Consider the following 18,208-nt stretch of genomic DNA (forward strand, 5'->3'; position numbering starts at 1 on the left):
ATCGAGTGTAGTTCGGGGAGACTGCTTCAAATTGTATTTGTGGATCGCTCCTTTTATACAGTTTTTACCCATAGGATAACATGATACACAATAGTTTACAACCTGGTTCCCACAAGTCGCTCTCAGAGGGGTCGCTTTGGTCACTTTGAAACACACAAGGTCCGGAACATAAGTGCGGAAACATTTGGCGGTTCCCAACTGTAAAAACCCATCTTCCCACCATTAGCAAATTCCAATCAGCAGTAAAGTAGATCGAAATAGGAACGAAGACAGGTGCAGAGGAAGACGGAGACAGTAGGGAGATCGGAAAGGGTGTAAAAAGGGAGGTATCGAGAAGCACGAGATACAGGCATCAAAGGGACGTGCCTAATGAGATGCACGGCTGAGACAATGAGTCCGTGCGGCAAGATGAGCCTCGAGCGGCGTCATCTGCCTTACAGCAGCAACCCCCTCGTCATAAAGACACTTTCAAAGAACATGTGTCTTCCGCAAATATCTTGGGAGTCCCAGGGTCGCGAAGCGGACAGCGTCCGTTCGCTGGCTACTTGAGGGCAAGAGACAAAATGGATGCCGTATCTAAGATGGAACCCGTGGGTACAGATGAAAAACCCACGTAACAAACGAACGGTTTAAGTTAGCACAGCGAAACTGCGCACACTTACTAAACTCGTCATTTGCGGTTCATAGATACTAGACTCGCCCATATTCGTGCGAGTCGAAAACACCACTTACAATTGTCACGGAACCTCAGACGCTCCTTTTGCCCTCATGTAGGCAAGCACTAGTCGGAATCATATTCGATATTCATCAGACCATCAAGATGTCGTTGTAGCATAGCTCTGTCCGATCGAGTCCCCTTGGTAACAGATGGTTGTCTCATACACGTTGTAGCACAGAGGCCACATAAGGCAGGACCACACTGCACACAAAGGCAACACGTGAACAGGAACACTACCACAACCCCGATGATCGTCAGAATCTTCCAACCCCAAGCCGACACCAGGCCCCAAAACCAACCAAGTAGCGTCCAATCCCCTACATCCACGTGTATGGATTCGGAGATCTTATGCAACTTCGAGATGGCTTGATAGACAGTAGGAGCATTATCTGGAATGAAAATGCAACAGCTCGAATGGATCACTTTACACACCCCACCACGATCTGCTAGGACAACATCTAAAACCATACGGTTTTGTAATGTCATAAGTCTCTCCGCCTGAAGTTCTGTGGTGATATTACCAAGGGCACTGGCAGTAATATTAGCTGTCGATTCTACCACTCGAGTCAAATGTCTCAGGTTCCTACTATTAACCATAGGTCCCCAAAACGGGAGGAAACCCTTGAAAAAGTCTCCTGCCTCTTGACCGGCAGTATCCTCTTCGCTAATTACGCCTCGTACAACTCTAGTCTTATGATAATCGGCATCTACAGTAAACGTCGGAGGCAACAGATTTGCAACGAAACATGAGCCCATGAAGTCTGCGAGCAACCATGTGTATGCACGATCATGACAGATAAAGTATGTACCCTTGGCAGCCAGAAACACAGGGGACGGGGACATTGGCAGAACGTAACTTTCAGTGCAAGCACTTACTCCAAGTGAGGCTTGCGAGCCACGACCCACAAGACAAAAATTACCAGTGTGGGGTACGACCCATATTGGAGACGAGCTTGTAAGCTGCTTCTCATTAGTGAACATACTATATTCCCCTCTACTTAGGACCCTATAGGCTTGTACCTCTTCTCTAGGGATAAGAAAAGGATCATGGATCTCATCTTCCATATCCTCTATAGCCATCGATAGCAGCCTCTGATACGAGGTAGGACCAAAGTTGGGGGAACGTTGTTCTTGCGTGGGGTGGGAACCCAGTGCGCTTCGAAACATTGTTTGGAATGCTCGAGCTGACCCTTGGGAACTATACGGTAACACCAGATATGGAATTCCCTTACCCGTAGTATGTGGCATCAACCCACACACCCAACAATTAGTAGTGTTAACCACTAACTGATGCTGATGGAGGAGCTGGATAAAGGAATTATTGCGGAATTCTACACGTCTAGCCTGTTCGTGTTCTGGTAACATATGAAAGGAATGAGGAGAAGCAGTAGAAGTAAGGTTAGGGTAAGGAGTAGGAGTAGGAGTAGCAAGGAAAACATAAGACATAGTGTAATACACCCCACCCGCCAAAAATGCAGAAGCAGTCAAAAACAAAACAAACAATTGGGATACAAAACATTTCGTACGACTAAGTTTCTGCAGCTTGACTCTATACGCCTGAGCTCCTTCCAAATCATTCAGCTTCGAAAATGCCATTTCCCTACGACCGTCCGCAACGTTTCTTGACGCACTTCGTTCTGTGCAGCAATAGTCAATCCCCAGGAGTTCCTAGGAACCGACGGTCTTTAACCTAGCGTCAAGACCTACTGTCCAGAAGGAAGTACGCGCGCGGCCCTACGGCCCTCAATACACAATATGTATTTATTTAGCACAATATTTCTCAGCTGTGGAAGGAAAAAGATACAAGGAAGAAGCTTGATATATATACAAAAACTTTCAATGATACGAATGTTCAAAATTGATCATGGGAAACGAGGATATTGCAGTTATCAATCTCAGCAAAGCAAGCAAATTTTATTTGTCCTTAGTGTGAGATCGCAAAGAATATCGATGTTTCCCTGGACGTGTCTGCTCGTCGAACAAAGGATCTGTTGAAGAGACAGCGTCCTGCTGATCAGTTCGTTGATCTGGTCTTGAGTCTTTTGCTGACAAATGTTCAACAGTGGCTTTCTGCTGCGCTGAGGGTTCTCCAACAAGCTGTGCGTCGCTAAAAGGTACAAACGCCGGCAATGTTTCTGTTTCTGTTGACGCGATGCCTTTCCTTATCCACGGGTCTGCCGGCAAAGGAATAGGGACTCGCTTACAATGGGTAGCATGTACCCAATTTTTCCGCCCCTCAAGACGAACAGCAGTCCTCGTGGCCAGGAGCACCTGGTAAGGTCCGGTGAATCGGGGGTCCAGATTGTTTTTTCGTGAGAAGTTACGAGTAACCACCCAGCTCCCGGGCTGGAGCTGGTGGCCTGGACCCTCCGTCTGCGTCGGCAAGGCGTCGTAAACCTGTTGATGAATTAACCTCAGTTTAGCAGTCAAGTCATGTAAGTAATCGATCAACATCGGAAACTCAAGATCAGAGAATATTCCTGGCCTAGGAACCCCCCACACATTCGCGGGACGGCCGAACACTATTTCATAGGGACTAAGCCCTATTCGGGAGTGTACAGTCGCCCTAGTTGACAGTAATGCTAGGGGCAAAGCATCAGGCCACGAAAGTCCAGTCGTAGCTTGAATCTTCGCTAATTTTAGTTTAAGGGTGCCATTGTACCCTTCAACCAATCCAGCTGACTGAGGATGATTGGCGCTATGGAATTTCTGATTGATTCCAAGGCCCTTACACACACTCTTCATCACACTTCCAACAAACTCACTTCCGTTATCTGACCACACGACTCTAGGCATTCCATACCGAGGAAAGTATTCCTTCAGTAGGATTTTCGCAGTAGACAAAGCAGTATTGTCTTTGAGGGGATAGGCCTCAATCCATCGGGAGAATGCGCAAACCACAACCAAAACGTATTTCAGGTTATTGCATCGCTCCATATGGACGAAGTCCAATTGGATCACCTCAAAGGGATACGAAGGAGGAGCAAAACTGCCAGGAGGAGTTGGGGTTCCTTTGCCAGGATTGTACATTATACACACCATACAATTCTTCACCAAACGTTCAGCACACTTAGTAATTCCATCATTCTTCCACACATCAGCCAGCAACTTGCAAATACCTTTCGCGCTAATATGTGCTAACCCATGTGCCATTTGCACAACGGCCAGTACATACGCATCAGGCAACATCCATCTTTTCTGATCCGACAAATCAATCCAGCAACCATTCACATCCAACCTTCCCGTACTTTCTTTCCACTTCATCTTTTCAGTGTCGGTGGCCTCATTCTGAATAGCTTTCACACTCTCTATGGTATTTTCACACATACTTGATTCTGTAGGCCACCTAACCGAACTTGTCACATACATTCGAGTGCTAAGGTTCCGAGCAGTCTCCTTAGCAATCTCATCTGCAAACGCATTACCACGACCAACATCATCCGTCACTTTACGATGCGCACTACACTTAATAATTGCAATTTGAGCAGGCAAAGTCAATGCATCCAAAAGATCGTTCACAAGCTGGCCATGCTGTATTTTCGTGCCATGCGACGTCAAGAAACCACGCTCTCGCCACAACCGTCCAAAACTATGCGCTACACCGAAAGCATACTGACTATCGGTGTACACATTCACACGTTTACCTTTTGCTAATACACATGCTCTAGTGAGAGCAATCAGCTCTGCAGCTTGGGCAGAATTCTGATTCAATCTCGCAGTCTCAACAACAGTATTCAATGTCACCACAGCATAAGCAGTAGTCACATCACCATTCGGCAACTTAAAACATGACCCATCCACATACAGGGTGCCATCCGGGTCTTCCAATGGGGTGTTTTTAAGGTCCACACGACCTTTTGTTTCCTCTTCTGTCCGCAAGTAACAGTCATGTTCTGCTACTTCATCTGACTCTGCACTAACTGGTAACAAAGTTGCCGGATTTAGGACATTACAACGTTTTATCTGAATGTGGCTTGCCAAAAGCGTCAATTCGTACCCAGACAACCTCGCACTCGTCAAGTGCTGAGTTTTCGTACGATTCAAAAGAGTATCGACTGCATGCGGAACCATCACCGTAAGCATATTATCCATGACCAATCCTGCTGATTGTCGGATGGAGACCGCAGCTGCCGCAGTTGCTCTCAAACAACTCGGCAATGCTCTAGCTACTGGGTCTAAGGTCGAGGAAAAATATGCACATGGACGTTGTTTACCACCAAAAGGTTGCGTTAAGACACTCAAAGCACAACCTTCCCTCTCGTGAACATATAACGTGAACGGTTTACTGTAATCAGGGGTACCTAACACAGGAGCCGAACACAATGAATCACGTAATTCAGAAAAACTTTTCTGGCATTCTTCCGTCCATGGTAAAGGAGTCGAAACATCCTTGCACGTAAGAGCCACCAATGGTTTCGCTAGCAATGAAAAATTGGGAATCCACTGCCTGCAGTACGACGTGATACCTAAAAAGGCACGCACATCTCTTTGGGTTTGTGGCACAGCCATGCGTGCAATCGCTGCAATTCTCTCTGGGGTCAATCTCCTTCCCTCCTTTGACAATAAGTGACCTAGGTAGGTTACTTCTTGACAACAATATTGGAGTTTAGAAGGTGACACCTTGTGATTTAACTCACAGAGATGTTGCAGCAACGACACTGTAGCGATTTTGCAGATGTCCTGAGTATCAGCAGCCACCAATAAGTCGTCGACGTATTGGATTAAAGCCGCACCAACCGGCAACCTAAACGCATCTAGTTGACCCTTCAAAGCTTGACTGTAAATCGATGGACTTTCACAGTAGCCCTGAGGAGCGCGTTTGAACCGGAAGCTACGTCCACCAAGAGAGAAACCGAAAAGGTCCCTACTCTCTTCGGCAATCGGGATGCTGAAAAATGCATTTTTCAAATCAATCACCGAAAACCATGAAGCAGTAGCTGGAATCAGAGTCAGTAGCGCCGTGATGTCAGGCACAACAGGGAATTGAGGAACCACAATTTTATTTACCTCCCGTAAATCGATAACAAAACGATAAACAGGCGGTTTGGTAGGATCAGTACGTTTAAGAATGGGCAGTACAGGACTATTGCACACGTTTCCCCGAGTTTCTTCAATGACATCTTTCTCGATCAAATCATAGATGATCGTTAACAAAGCTCGTTCACCATCAAGGGAGATACGGTATTGGGGAATACGTGGCAAGCGCACATTAGATTTCAACTGAACAACATAAGGGGAGATATCAAGTAGGCCCACATCATTTGGACCCGTCGCCCACAAAGACGCAGGAAGAGAATCCAATTCCGGTGGAAGCTTATCGAGAGACAAGTACATGGGAGAGACTACTCTCTCTCCTAACGTAAGCTTTACACCCGCAGGAGAACAATACAAAGTTGCATACAAGCGTTTAAGCAAATCCAGACCCAAAAGATTTTCGCCACAACCAGTAGACAAAATCAATGGAGCTTCGAGCTCACGAGGCCCAATTTTAAGGGGCAAAGGGCGCGAAACTGGATTGCTAACGGGGGCGCCAGAGAATCCAACGGAAACATTTGTTAAGCCAGACAAAGGTGCGCCAGGGAGTTTCGAATGCATGATAGAACTTTTCGCTGCACCAGTGTCCAACAGAAAAGGCTCAACGACGCCCGATGTAGCAACTGCGACGTAAGGCCCTCTCTGATCAACCGGAACTGATACCACTCCCTCTCCTTGTCTTTGGCTGTCCTAGTAATTACTATCGTCAGTTCCCTGATCGACGTAATAATCGTCTACATTGTACTGCGCAGATCGTCCTTGCGATGATCCACGTTGATCGAAACAGTTATTAGAATTTGATGAATGGTCAGAGCGATCATTCTGAGCACCACGACCTCTACCACGTGATGCGTGCTGTGCACCACCACGGCCTCCTCTAGACGAATTACCACCACCACGGTCATTTAAAGCAGGACAATTGAATTTAATGTGTCCCTCCTGTCTACAATAAGCACATTGGTTGTACCCTAATGAAGATCTTTGGAAAGAAGAATCATTACGCGGCTGCGATCGATTCGATTGCGACTGCGATCTATTCTGCTGAGGCGCATTCTGATTAGAACGCGGCGGATATACTTGTTGTAACAACACTTTAGTTTTTAGCTCTTTCGTTTTTTTATCGGCACGGTCATTTTCCTCTTTTTCTCTATTTTCGTAATATTGTGCCGTAGCCAATATCTGAGCTGAGGTAGAAACGGCCCACGCACTTTCAGAATTCCTTAATTTATGGCTCAAGTCGGGCAATAAGTTTGACACAAACTTATCCACAAACAACCTCTGTCCACCCTCAGTACCCATATCCTGTCCACTATGATCAACGAATGCTTCCTCGAACCTCGTAAAGAAGTCCGAGACACTCTCATCTTTCTTTTGCTTACAGGCTGACAACTTATCCCAATTTACCTTCATAGCTGGCATAAGCGTTTTCATTAATGTAATGATTCGCTGAGGAAGTTCAGCAATCAACTGATCGGGTTTAGTGGCAGCCACTTGTCCAGCGTCTGCCGCTGTAATGGCATTCCAATCACCACCTAATTCATTTGCGTGATCTTGGTGACGAATCTTCGCCCATACCGGTTGTGGTACGATATTACCGAACAACATGTCGATATCGGCAAGATTCATTATCGTAGCGTCTACGAGCTGCGATAATTCCTTGTAATACCCAGCAGGATTTTTGCGAGGATCGGGCAAAGTTTGTTTCACCTGAAGCACTTCCGATCGTTTCCATGGGAGGTGTATCCACACTCTCTGGAAATGTGCCGGAACTGGCTGGGCACCAGTATTATCAATTGGTATCCAAACTGGCGGAACTTCACGCATAGGATATTGGCCAGACTCGGTTTGTTTTTCAATGTCCTCAACGAACAATGCATGAGGAATAGGAGCGGGACGAAGAGATAGTCCCCCACATGCATCAAGCACTTTTTCATTCGCAAACGGTGCGATTCCTTAAAATCGGCCGTTTGCGAATGCAAAAGTGCTTTTTGGGATGCATGAAGCAATTTTAGAATTCGCAACATTGTTGCGAGTTCTAAAATTGCGGGTGCTTTTAAGAAGTCGCAGATGTGCGACTTCTTAAAAGCAATGCATCATCACTTTTGACAAGTGAAAATTCGCACTTAGGGTTCCAAATTTACCGAGTGGTTGAACCACTCGGTAAATTTGGAAAAAGTGTTTAAAATGCTTTTAATGTTTTTTTTTCAACATTCATGTTACGGACACACATGTCCTTAGGACATGTGTGTGTGCAACATGATGCGAAAAATACATTTCAGGGGTGCAGGGGGGGGTCCTTTGGACCCCCCCCTGCACCCATGAAATTTTCTAAGTGCCACTCGCAATTTGCATTGACTCCTATGGGCCTTTTGGCCCATAGGAATCAATGGAAATTGCGAAAATTAACTTAAGAATTCGGTATTTCTTTGGGATTCGGTAAAAAATGCGATTTTTACCGAATCACAAAGAAATACCGAAAAAAATGATGCATAGCATTTTGCATTTCCTAAATAGCGATTCCTTAATTTTCGCTATTTCAGAAATGCAAAATCCTACATTGATGCATGTGGGGGATAAAGTGCTCAACAGCACGTCGAACATTAGTGTCGACTATCAGTCCAGTTGCGAACTGGAGCCGAAGTTCAGACAGGGCGGTCAGCACCTCGTCAGGCGCATTAACCACTATCTGATCATGTAAGAACTTGCACATTTCATCAAACACATATCTCTGAGTTGGTATGTTGAATTGATCAAACGTTTCGAGGACAGCACGAGGTGGATTTCTAACAGGGTTTATCATCCAACCCATCGCCATATTGTATAGCGCAACACGTTCTCTATTACCAGGAAGCTGGCTACGTCTCTGAGGACCATCAGAACCAGCAGACCCAAAAACAGGTCCGAACGACTGGAAGAAGTTTGTCGCAAGGGGAGAATTACGATTACGAGTAGAGGGAGAAGAATAAGACACAGGACTAACAAGAGAAGGAGTAGAGACATTAGCAGCAACAGGGGTTAACAACACAGGAGCAGTAGCGGGAACAGGAGTATGTGGAAGCGGAGGAGCAGTAGGAATAGAAATAGGCAAAGGAGCAGGAACAGGCGGAAGAGCGGGTGCAGGTTGAGGAACTGGTGGAGGAATAACAGGTGGAAGAACAGGTACGGCAGGGACCACAGGAGCTGCGGTACCCTGTACGTACGGAGGTGGCGACTTCATAAGATAAGACATTAAAGAATCCTCAACTGCCTCTTCCTTCTTATCCGACTCCGTAGGCAAAGCAGGATAGCATTTGTCTATGGACATACGCTGTAATCTCTCAAACACTTCCTTATCCTTATCCTCCTTATCACGCTGAAACTGCTCAGCTTTCTTCACTATAGTAGCAACAGTATCTCGCTGACTACGTTTATTTTGTCTGATCTCTTTCTGTCGGGCTTCTTTGCGCCAGAACCGAAAGGCATCAAACATGGCCGGCCTAGATTTGCGTTCGAACAACTTTATTTCCAAATTATCTAAGATCGACGCTTCGAAGCTACCGTGAGGTGGCCAACGAAGATCGCCGTCTTTCTTTGTATATTTTATCCAATAATCGTTAAAAGCAATCGGGCCTAGCCCATGTTTGCTATATAAATCATAAGTAGGAGTTCCAACCGGAGGTATCGGACACGAGTCCTCCAGCAGGGAATCCGCACCACAAGGTCTAAAGCAACTGAACAAAGTACTACGACCAGGCATCTTGCACACTAGCCGAGTATCACAAACTTCAAGGGTTACGGGATTTCGGGATTTACCAAGTCCCAGCAAAGAACTAAACCCTCGGTCTTTGGCGGCTGCAGTCGTCAAACAAATACAACAACAACAAAGTACGCTAGCAAAGTGTCACCGACAAAAACACTCACACAGCGTGTACAACAAAGACACCCGCTAAAGTGTCTACAACCAAGAACTCTGGGAGCGACCCACAAATACTTAACTCAAAGATCAATGGCGTCCTCAGGAAGGCCCGTCAATCGTCTCGCTATACCAAGGTCTACGCCAGGCGCCAAAACAGGTCTACAGTCAGGGCAGCAGTCCGTCGCAGCCGTTAGGAGGCGGGAATCTTCGCGGGAAAAGTCTTCGGGCCACTTATTTCGACAACAGGATCGATGAAGCGGGGTGCACCTTCCCTCGGAGATTTCACACGAAGTTCCTCACGATCGTCGGGCTTGGACCGGTACCACTGATGCGGCCCCACGTTGGGCGCCAACTGAAGGACTGGGTTCTTTTGCACCCAGCGGTGCCAGGGCACAACACCTGAAACCTTCGTGGGTAACCTGCTCCGGCGTACAAGTCACAGAGACACGGGACACTTCCTTCGGCGTCAAAGAGTCAAAGTTTATTTACTGCAGGGAACACAGAAGTCACAGGAAGTACATCGAGTGTAGTTCGGGGAGACTGCTTCAAATTGTATTTGTGGATCGCTCCTTTTATACAGTTTTTACCCATAGGATAACATGATACACAATAGTTTACAACCTGGTTCCCACAAGTCGCTCTCAGAGGGGTCGCTTTGGTCACTTTGAAACACACAAGGTCCGGAACATAAGTGCGGAAACATTTGGCGGTTCCCAACTGTAAAAACCCATCTTCCCACCATTAGCAAATTCCAATCAGCAGTAAAGTAGATCGAAATAGGAACGAAGACAGGTGCAGAGGAAGACGGAGACAGTAGGGAGATCGGAAAGGGTGTAAAAAGGGAGGTATCGAGAAGCACGAGATACAGGCATCAAAGGGACGTGCCTAATGAGATGCACGGCTGAGACAATGAGTCCGTGCGGCAAGATGAGCCTCGAGCGGCGTCATCTGCCTTACAGCAGCAACCCCCTCGTCATAAAGACACTTTCAAAGAACATGTGTCTTCCGCAAATATCTTGGGAGTCCCAGGGTCGCGAAGCGGACAGCGTCCGTTCGCTGGCTACTTGAGGGCAAGAGACAAAATGGATGCCGTATCTAAGATGGAACCCGTGGGTACAGATGAAAAACCCACGTAACAAACGAACGGTTTAAGTTAGCACAGCGAAACTGCGCACACTTACTAAACTCGTCATTTGCGGTTCATAGATACTAGACTCGCCCATATTCGTGCGAGTCGAAAACACCACTTACAATTGTCACGGAACCTCAGTGGTCCCAAGTAGACCCAGAGCAGCAAAGGAGACCGAGTTGAGTTGGGTTGAGTGGTCCTTGAGGAACTGGGTGACGGGGTTTTCCATTTACGCAGATTTGGAGGCCAAAACAGAACTGAACTGGTGGTTAGAAAACCTGGAAGCTTGGAATGGGAAAGCAATTTTCGGGTCAGAACCGGACTTTGTGCTGGAATCAGACGCTTCCCTTCATGGTTGGCGTGCTTGTTTCCTAGACCAGAATACAGGTGGTGTTTGGTCTCAGGAGGAGTCATCTCACCACATCAATTTCCTAGAACTTACTGCTGGCCTATACGCCCTTATGAGTTTCAAACACTCCATTCAAGGGAGATCGGTTGTTCTGAAAATGGACAATGTTTTGGCAGTGGCCTACATCAATCGGTTAGGAGGTACGAAGTCTGCCGACCTTTCAAACCTAGCAAGGAAACTCTGGATGTTCTGTTTAGAACACAAAATTGCCCTCACAGCGGAATACTACCCAGGGAAGTCGAACGTTTCTGCGGATTGGAATTCCAGATTCCTTTTGGACTACAGAGATTGGAAACTGAACGTTGCTGTCTTCGACTCACTAAATTCTTATTGGGGTCCATTCGAAATAGACCTATTTGCGACCCGTCTCACCTCTCAACTAGAGCGTTACTTCAGCTGGATGCCGGATCCCGGCGCACAGGCAGTGAACGCATTTCTCCAACCCTGGTGAGGGATCAATGCTAATGCCTTTCCCCCATTCGCAATGATCCAGAGAGTCTTGGAGAAAGTGAGGCAGGACCGATGCTCTCTAGTCCTAATAACTCCCTTCTGGCCATCACAGGCGTGGTTCCCCACTGTTCTGGAACTGACCTTTGAAATTCCATTTCTCATTCCTTCCCTGAAAGATCTCACGGATGTAAACGGAGATCCTCACCTAATGACCCTATCAGGGAGTTGGAACCTTCTTGCCTGGAAAGTGTCAGGCGATCTAACGAAGTCTCAGGACTTTCGTCATCAGCTTCTACTCTCCTCAGAGAGTCATGGGCACCGGGAACTCACTACAGATACAACAATGTCTGGAAATGCTGGCTTCGTTGGTGCATGGAGAGGGATTTGGATCCCACTCAAGCACCTATCGTTGATATAGTGAATTTCCTCGCTGAACTCTTCGACAAGGGATTGAGTTATAGATCAATCAACTGTTATAGATCGGCGATCTCTGCTGGTCATGTCCTCATTAACGGCAAGTCAATCGTTAAAAATGTGATTGTTTGTAGGGTAATGAAGAGCATTCGTCTAAAGAGACCCCCAAGGCCGAAATATGATACTCTCTGGGATGTGAATTTGATTCTAGATCTCTACACTTCCTGGCCAGATAATTCATTTTTAAGCTGAAAGTTTCTTTCTTTTAAACTCGCAACTCTTCTTTGCCTTGTCTCCTGTCGTAGAGTTTCTGATGTTAAAGCTCTGGAGATTTCCAATAGATCATATAATTTATTTGGAGTTAAATTTGAGGTCTATAGAAGAACCAAGACCATGTCTGATTCATTCTTCTATCCTCGTTTCGATCCTTCTCCGAAACTTTGTGTAGTCGAATGTATGAAAGCGTATGATATGACAATGTCTAATCTTCGACCGCTTAATGAGAATCAACTTCTCATTTCCTTCGTTAAGCCTCATAAGGCTATTTCCTCCACTTCTATTGCCAGATGGGTTAAGTCTGCTATATCTTTAGCTGGTATTGATATTTCCAAATTTCAAGCTCATTCTCTTAGAGGTGCCATGGCAAGTAAGTCTCTTTGGTCCGGAGGTAAGTTGGATGATATCCTTAAAGCTGCTGACTGGTCTAATGCAAGTACCTTCGCAAGACATTATTGTAAACCAATTGAACACATGTCTAATGTAGTTTTACAGGGCTACCAACATGCATAATGTAGCCTCCGTTCTTGTAATGAAATTGCGATTCTCCTATTATCATGCCTAGAGAATCTAGATTTCATTAAAGACACGGAGGCTCACATTATCCCACCCAACCCTTCCCATGGTATTGGGTATAACTTAACATGATGTTATTTATCATCTTGATGTTATGTATTTCAAAATGTTTATTATTTATTGTTCAATTGTTCATCTGGATATGAGTCGGATTCCTTTGTTTTTAGGATACAATTTTATTGTTCTCTTTCTTTCAGATAACCCTTCTACTTAATCTACTTTTGACGTGTCATCATCAGGAGGTCGATTGACTGTCTTCTTCTTCTTTAATTTTGCTTCCATTCACTTCGAATCTTCTGGAATCTACTGGATCTACTTTCGCCGAATTTAAAAGAGGCTGATGATTGCTATGTGTAATGTCTTACTTTATCTCAGTGTTCTTATTGGAACCTTTATATTGTGATGCGACTGGCTTGGATGTGCAATTAAAAGTCATTGCATAATGTGAGCCTCAGTGTCTTTAATGAAATCTAGATTCTCTAGGCATGATAATAGGAGAATCGCAATTCTCACCCATTCTTAGTCACACAGTTACCTGGAACATGTCCCTTATTCATGGGGCAGCATCAGAGTTTCAAGGGTCGGCGTGAATGCAGTACAATATTAAATTTAGACAGAAGAAAGCGGTTAGGCCGGAAATAGAATGGGACAAGCGGGAGATTAATATTTGGCATGCGGAGTTCAATATGTCTCATGCAATGGGGAGGGTGGTTCAGTCCTTTCTATTCAACAGAAGTTTGGGTGACAAAAAAATGGCCTGCTGGCAGAACAACAAGAAGGAATGTAGCAAGGGAGCAGCATGTAAGTTTAAACACATTTGCTCTTTCTGCGGAGGACAAGGACATCAAGAGTTGAAGTGTTTTAAAAAGCATGGCAAGCAGAGAGAGCAAACAACCCTTAAAAGTCTATTGCCCAAGAATACTGTGAAATGCCCTTCCCCAATTTGCATGCACGTTCTCACGCATCTACCCAGCAGATATAATAACAGCAAGGATGCACACATGCATTCCTATGGTTTAAAAGACGGGTTCCATATTCCTTTCCAACGCACCCCCTACATGAGTCCCACCAAAGAATCAACTTTCAGTTCGTCATCAACATGAGTTGGTCCTCAAGATAACGAGGGAGGTGAATGCGGGGTGTAGCGGGTCTTTTTAGTTCTCCACCATGTGCATCCTTCGTGTGTTCTCCACTGGGGTTGGTTCCAAAGAAACAGCTAGGCAAATTTTGTTTAATTCACAATCTTTCACACCCTACTGGGTTAGCATTTACAAGACTTTGAGCTATTGGCATTGTAAGCGCTTGATTGAAGTCAAGTTTATTGCATCTCCATCTACAGAATTTTTCTCAGTACCAAGAAAAATGTATGTGTTTGTAGAGGCTCACTGCAATATGAATAAGGACCAAGGGCAGGCAAAGGTAAAACCTACATTTGTGAATTACGGTGCATTCGAACACCAACTCAGGAAAGATGCTACATTTCTGAATCAAAGCTAGGGCTTCAAAGTAGTTCAATAAATATTCTCGCCAGTCCTCCTACTTCATCATGGGCTCCCCCGGTTTAGGTAGGAACGGGATAGGAGTTGTGAGTGAAGACGCCTGTGCACACATTTTGGCGCGTCTTCCTGGCGCTGCCTTTTCTCCCCTGGGACTACCTGGCGTGCTTGTACTTCTGCGGTGTGTTTGGTTCTGTTAAGGCTCCTAGGCACCCTCCTCTCCGTGCTGTGCTTGTTCCGCCAGGGCTCCGGATACCCTGTAGGTGCTTTAGTGGGTGACTGTGCTCCTGGGGGGGCGTAATGTCTCTTTGCGTCTTCTCTCCCTGTAGTGGTTGGTCTCGCTACATGAGTCACCTCCCTCTCTGGTGCGCTTCTGTATTGCCTGGTCGTGCTTTTGTTGGCTTGATCCACCCCCCGTGGGGATATATGTCTGCTCTGTCTGCGTTGAAGCTGCCCTCCTTCCTCTTGTTCACTGAGGTATTTCTGCCCCCTTTCCTTGGTTACTAATGCTCAGGATGCTTGCCTGCAGTGGTGATTGTCCTCTGCCACGCTCTCTTGCTGTTGTCCTGCCTTCAGGGTCACTGTTCCTCGTGTCCCCCTCTGTTTCTTCTCTACAATGGTTCTGGTGTCACCTACATTCAGGTCCCAGCCTTCGTCGCCACTGTGAAGTTGAGGGAGGTCCCCTTAATGAAGTGCTGACACTGTGCAGGGGGAAAAGTATTATTTATTTAATACACGCAAGAGAGCGCCAGGAACACGTCTGGACCGCTCTGCTCTCGGCGCGGGATTGCCGCACCCAAGATGGCTGCCGCGCTCTACGTCATCGTGTATCCCGCGATGACTAGAGCGTGACGCTACACAGCTCACATAATGGAATTTAAGGGCAGTTTACATTAGTACATTCTGAACGTGATTGTAAACTTCAGAAAGGCAATGATGCATAAACAGGTTGTTCTTGCATATAAGCGGCACACTCTCGTAAAAACCAGGTATTATGCATAATTAATCGTATCCAGTAGTGCCTAGCAGCGTGCAAGTTAATAGTTCTATGCATCAGCCAGACTGAAGGGGATGTTCTACCCACCATGTGTTCTGGGGTCTTTCGTTCGTCATAGAAAGCAAAATCCTCTAGTTTCTGGCGCAGCCAGTTATTTTGTTAATCTATGTTGCGCACTCCTGCCACAATAACAAAATACACATGGGTAGGGTGTTGTGACTTTTCCATACCACAGGTAGCAGATGCGCACTTCAGCATTAATCTACCAAAGGTGCACGTGTATTAATTAACGTTTCATGCAGCTCATGCGTGCGGCGCGAATGGGGCATAGTTCCATTTCCATTTGGGAAAGGGTGGACGCCTAGGGTGATACTCATTCTGTAGGCGGTGGTATGGGGAGCAGAGTTTGCAAAGTACGGGGAGACTAGGTGTTTAACATGATGTCTTTTATTTCTGGCTAGTGGGTTCGAGGAATGGCGTCAAAGGGCACACGCCCAAATTTCAGAAAGTCCGCGACCCAGGAGGATTTCCACATCCTGACCGAGCTTTGGAAGGCGGCAAAGAGGCATGGCATGGAGGCAGCACTGCCGAATTTGGCAGGCAAGCCAGAGTGACAACCAAACGGTGGGGCACCAAAGCGGCAGAGGAAGGTCCTGGTTTGATATAGGAAGGGGCAGCAAAACAAGCCTCGCACACAGCCTGAATCATTAGCCACTTTCAGGGGTGAGTCAATTGCTCAGGGCATAGTCGCTCGCAGCGCAGACCAGAAGGCGCAGGGGCTAGTACTTAACCTGAGTCTGGGTGCGGTGGGGCAAGCATTATGGCAATCTCAATGACAGCTGCAACTGTGGGAAAACCACAGGTAGGGGAGCGCCAGTAGTGACACAAGCGGCAGGTGGTGCTGCAGCCCACCAGTCCCCGGTGAGTATAGGGTGCGGTGGTGCTGACACCACACGGGCCAGGCGTTCCGTCAGGATCACAAGTGGGGATGCAAGAGAAAGGAAGTGCTACCGCCCACCAGGCACCTGTAGTGTTGGGTGGGACGCTAGGTCTTCGATGCACCCGTACCATTTACGTTGTCGGGAGCGCAAGGGGGGGACATGGCGCAATTGTGGGTGCAGACTGGAGGGTTGCTGGCGTCAGTTGGGTAGGGAGTAGCACAGCCTTCCACCACACTGGCGACGGTGGCTGCCAGCGTAGTCCAAGCGCCTGCAGTGGTGACCCCATTCATTTTTGGGTTTCCGTCATTGGTGCTGGCTCCTTCTTCGGCAATTACATGACACCTTACATCAGGGATGTAGGAAAAGATTCACAAAGGGGAATTTGTGAACTTTTTTGACTTGATCAATGTGTGGGTGGTCCCAAGTAGACCCAGAGCAGCAAAGAAGACCAAGTTGAGTTGGGTTGAGTGGTCCTTGAGGAACTGGGTGACGGGGTTTTCATTTACGCAGCGATTCTCACCCATTGTTAGTCACACAGTTACCTGGAACATGTCCCTTATTCATGGGGCAGCATCAGAGTTTCAAGGGTCTGCGTGAATGCAGTACAATATTAAGTTCTGACAGAAAAAAGCGGTTAGGCCGGAAATAGAATGGGACAAGCGGGAAATTAATATTTGGCATGCGGAGTTCAATATGTCTCATGCAATGGGGAGGGCGGTTCAGTCCTTTCTATTCAACAGAAGTTTGGGTGACAAAAAAATGGCCTGCTGGCAGAACAACAAGAAGGAATGTAGCAAAGGAGCAGCATGTAAGTTTAAACACATTTGCTCTTTCTGCGGGGGACAAGGACATCAAGAGTTGAAGTGTTTTAAAAAGCATGGCAAGCAGAGAGAGCAAACAACCCTTAAAAGTCTATTGCCCAAGAATACTGTGAAATGCCCTTCCCCAATTCGCATGCACGTTCTCACGCATCTACCCAGCAGATATAATAACAGCAAGGATGCACACATGCATTCCTATGGTTTAAAAGACGGGTTCCATATTCCTTTCCAACGCACCCCCTACATGAGTCCCACCAAAGAATCAACTTTCAGTTCGTCAGCAACATGAGTTGGTCCTCAAGATAATGAGGGAGGTGAATGCGGGGAGAGTAGAGGGTCTTTTTAGTTCTCCACCATGTGTATCCTTCGTGTGTTCTCCACTGGGGTTGGTTCCAAAGAAACAGCCAGGCAAATTTTGTTTAATTCACAATCTTTCACACCCTACTGGGTTAGCATTTACAAGAGTTTGAGCTATTGGCATTGTAAGAGCTTGATTGAAGTCAAGTTTATTGCATCTCCATCTCCACCTACAGAATTTTTCGCAGTACCAAGAAAAATGTATGTGTTTGTAGAGGCTCACTGCAAAATTAATACGGACCAGGGGCAGGCAAAGGTAAAACCTACATTTGTGAAATACGGTGCATTCAAACACTGACTCAGATGCATTTCTGAATCAAAGCTTCCCTGCATGCAGCTTTCACAACTGGACCAAATTCCAGTTGCAGGATGTCCCAAACGTGAAGGACGGATATCCCATGGAAAACCTGATGAGAGATATGGCATGGGTCGGGCCAGGACTAGGGGCAGACCTGAGACACATTCAGGGAGACAGTAGCTCTGAGAACAGTGTATGGCGAGGCTGCACAGAGAGGTATGTTGTTAGAGAGTAGGGGTCAGGATGGCCAGTGTAGGCTATCTGATGGGGGATGTCCCCCAAACAGTGCTCATCTACCTTGCTTTCCTTTGCTGCCACTTTCTGCAGCAGAACAGTCAATCCCTGCTGCAAAGGACCCAATACGGTAACGCTCATACTTTAAAAACCTCACTAGCAT

The sequence above is a fragment of the Lissotriton vulgaris genome, chromosome 2_2 (genome assembly GCF_964263255.1).
Source record: "Lissotriton vulgaris chromosome 2_2, aLisVul1.2, whole genome shotgun sequence".
Taxonomy (NCBI): Eukaryota; Metazoa; Chordata; class Amphibia; order Caudata; family Salamandridae; genus Lissotriton; species Lissotriton vulgaris.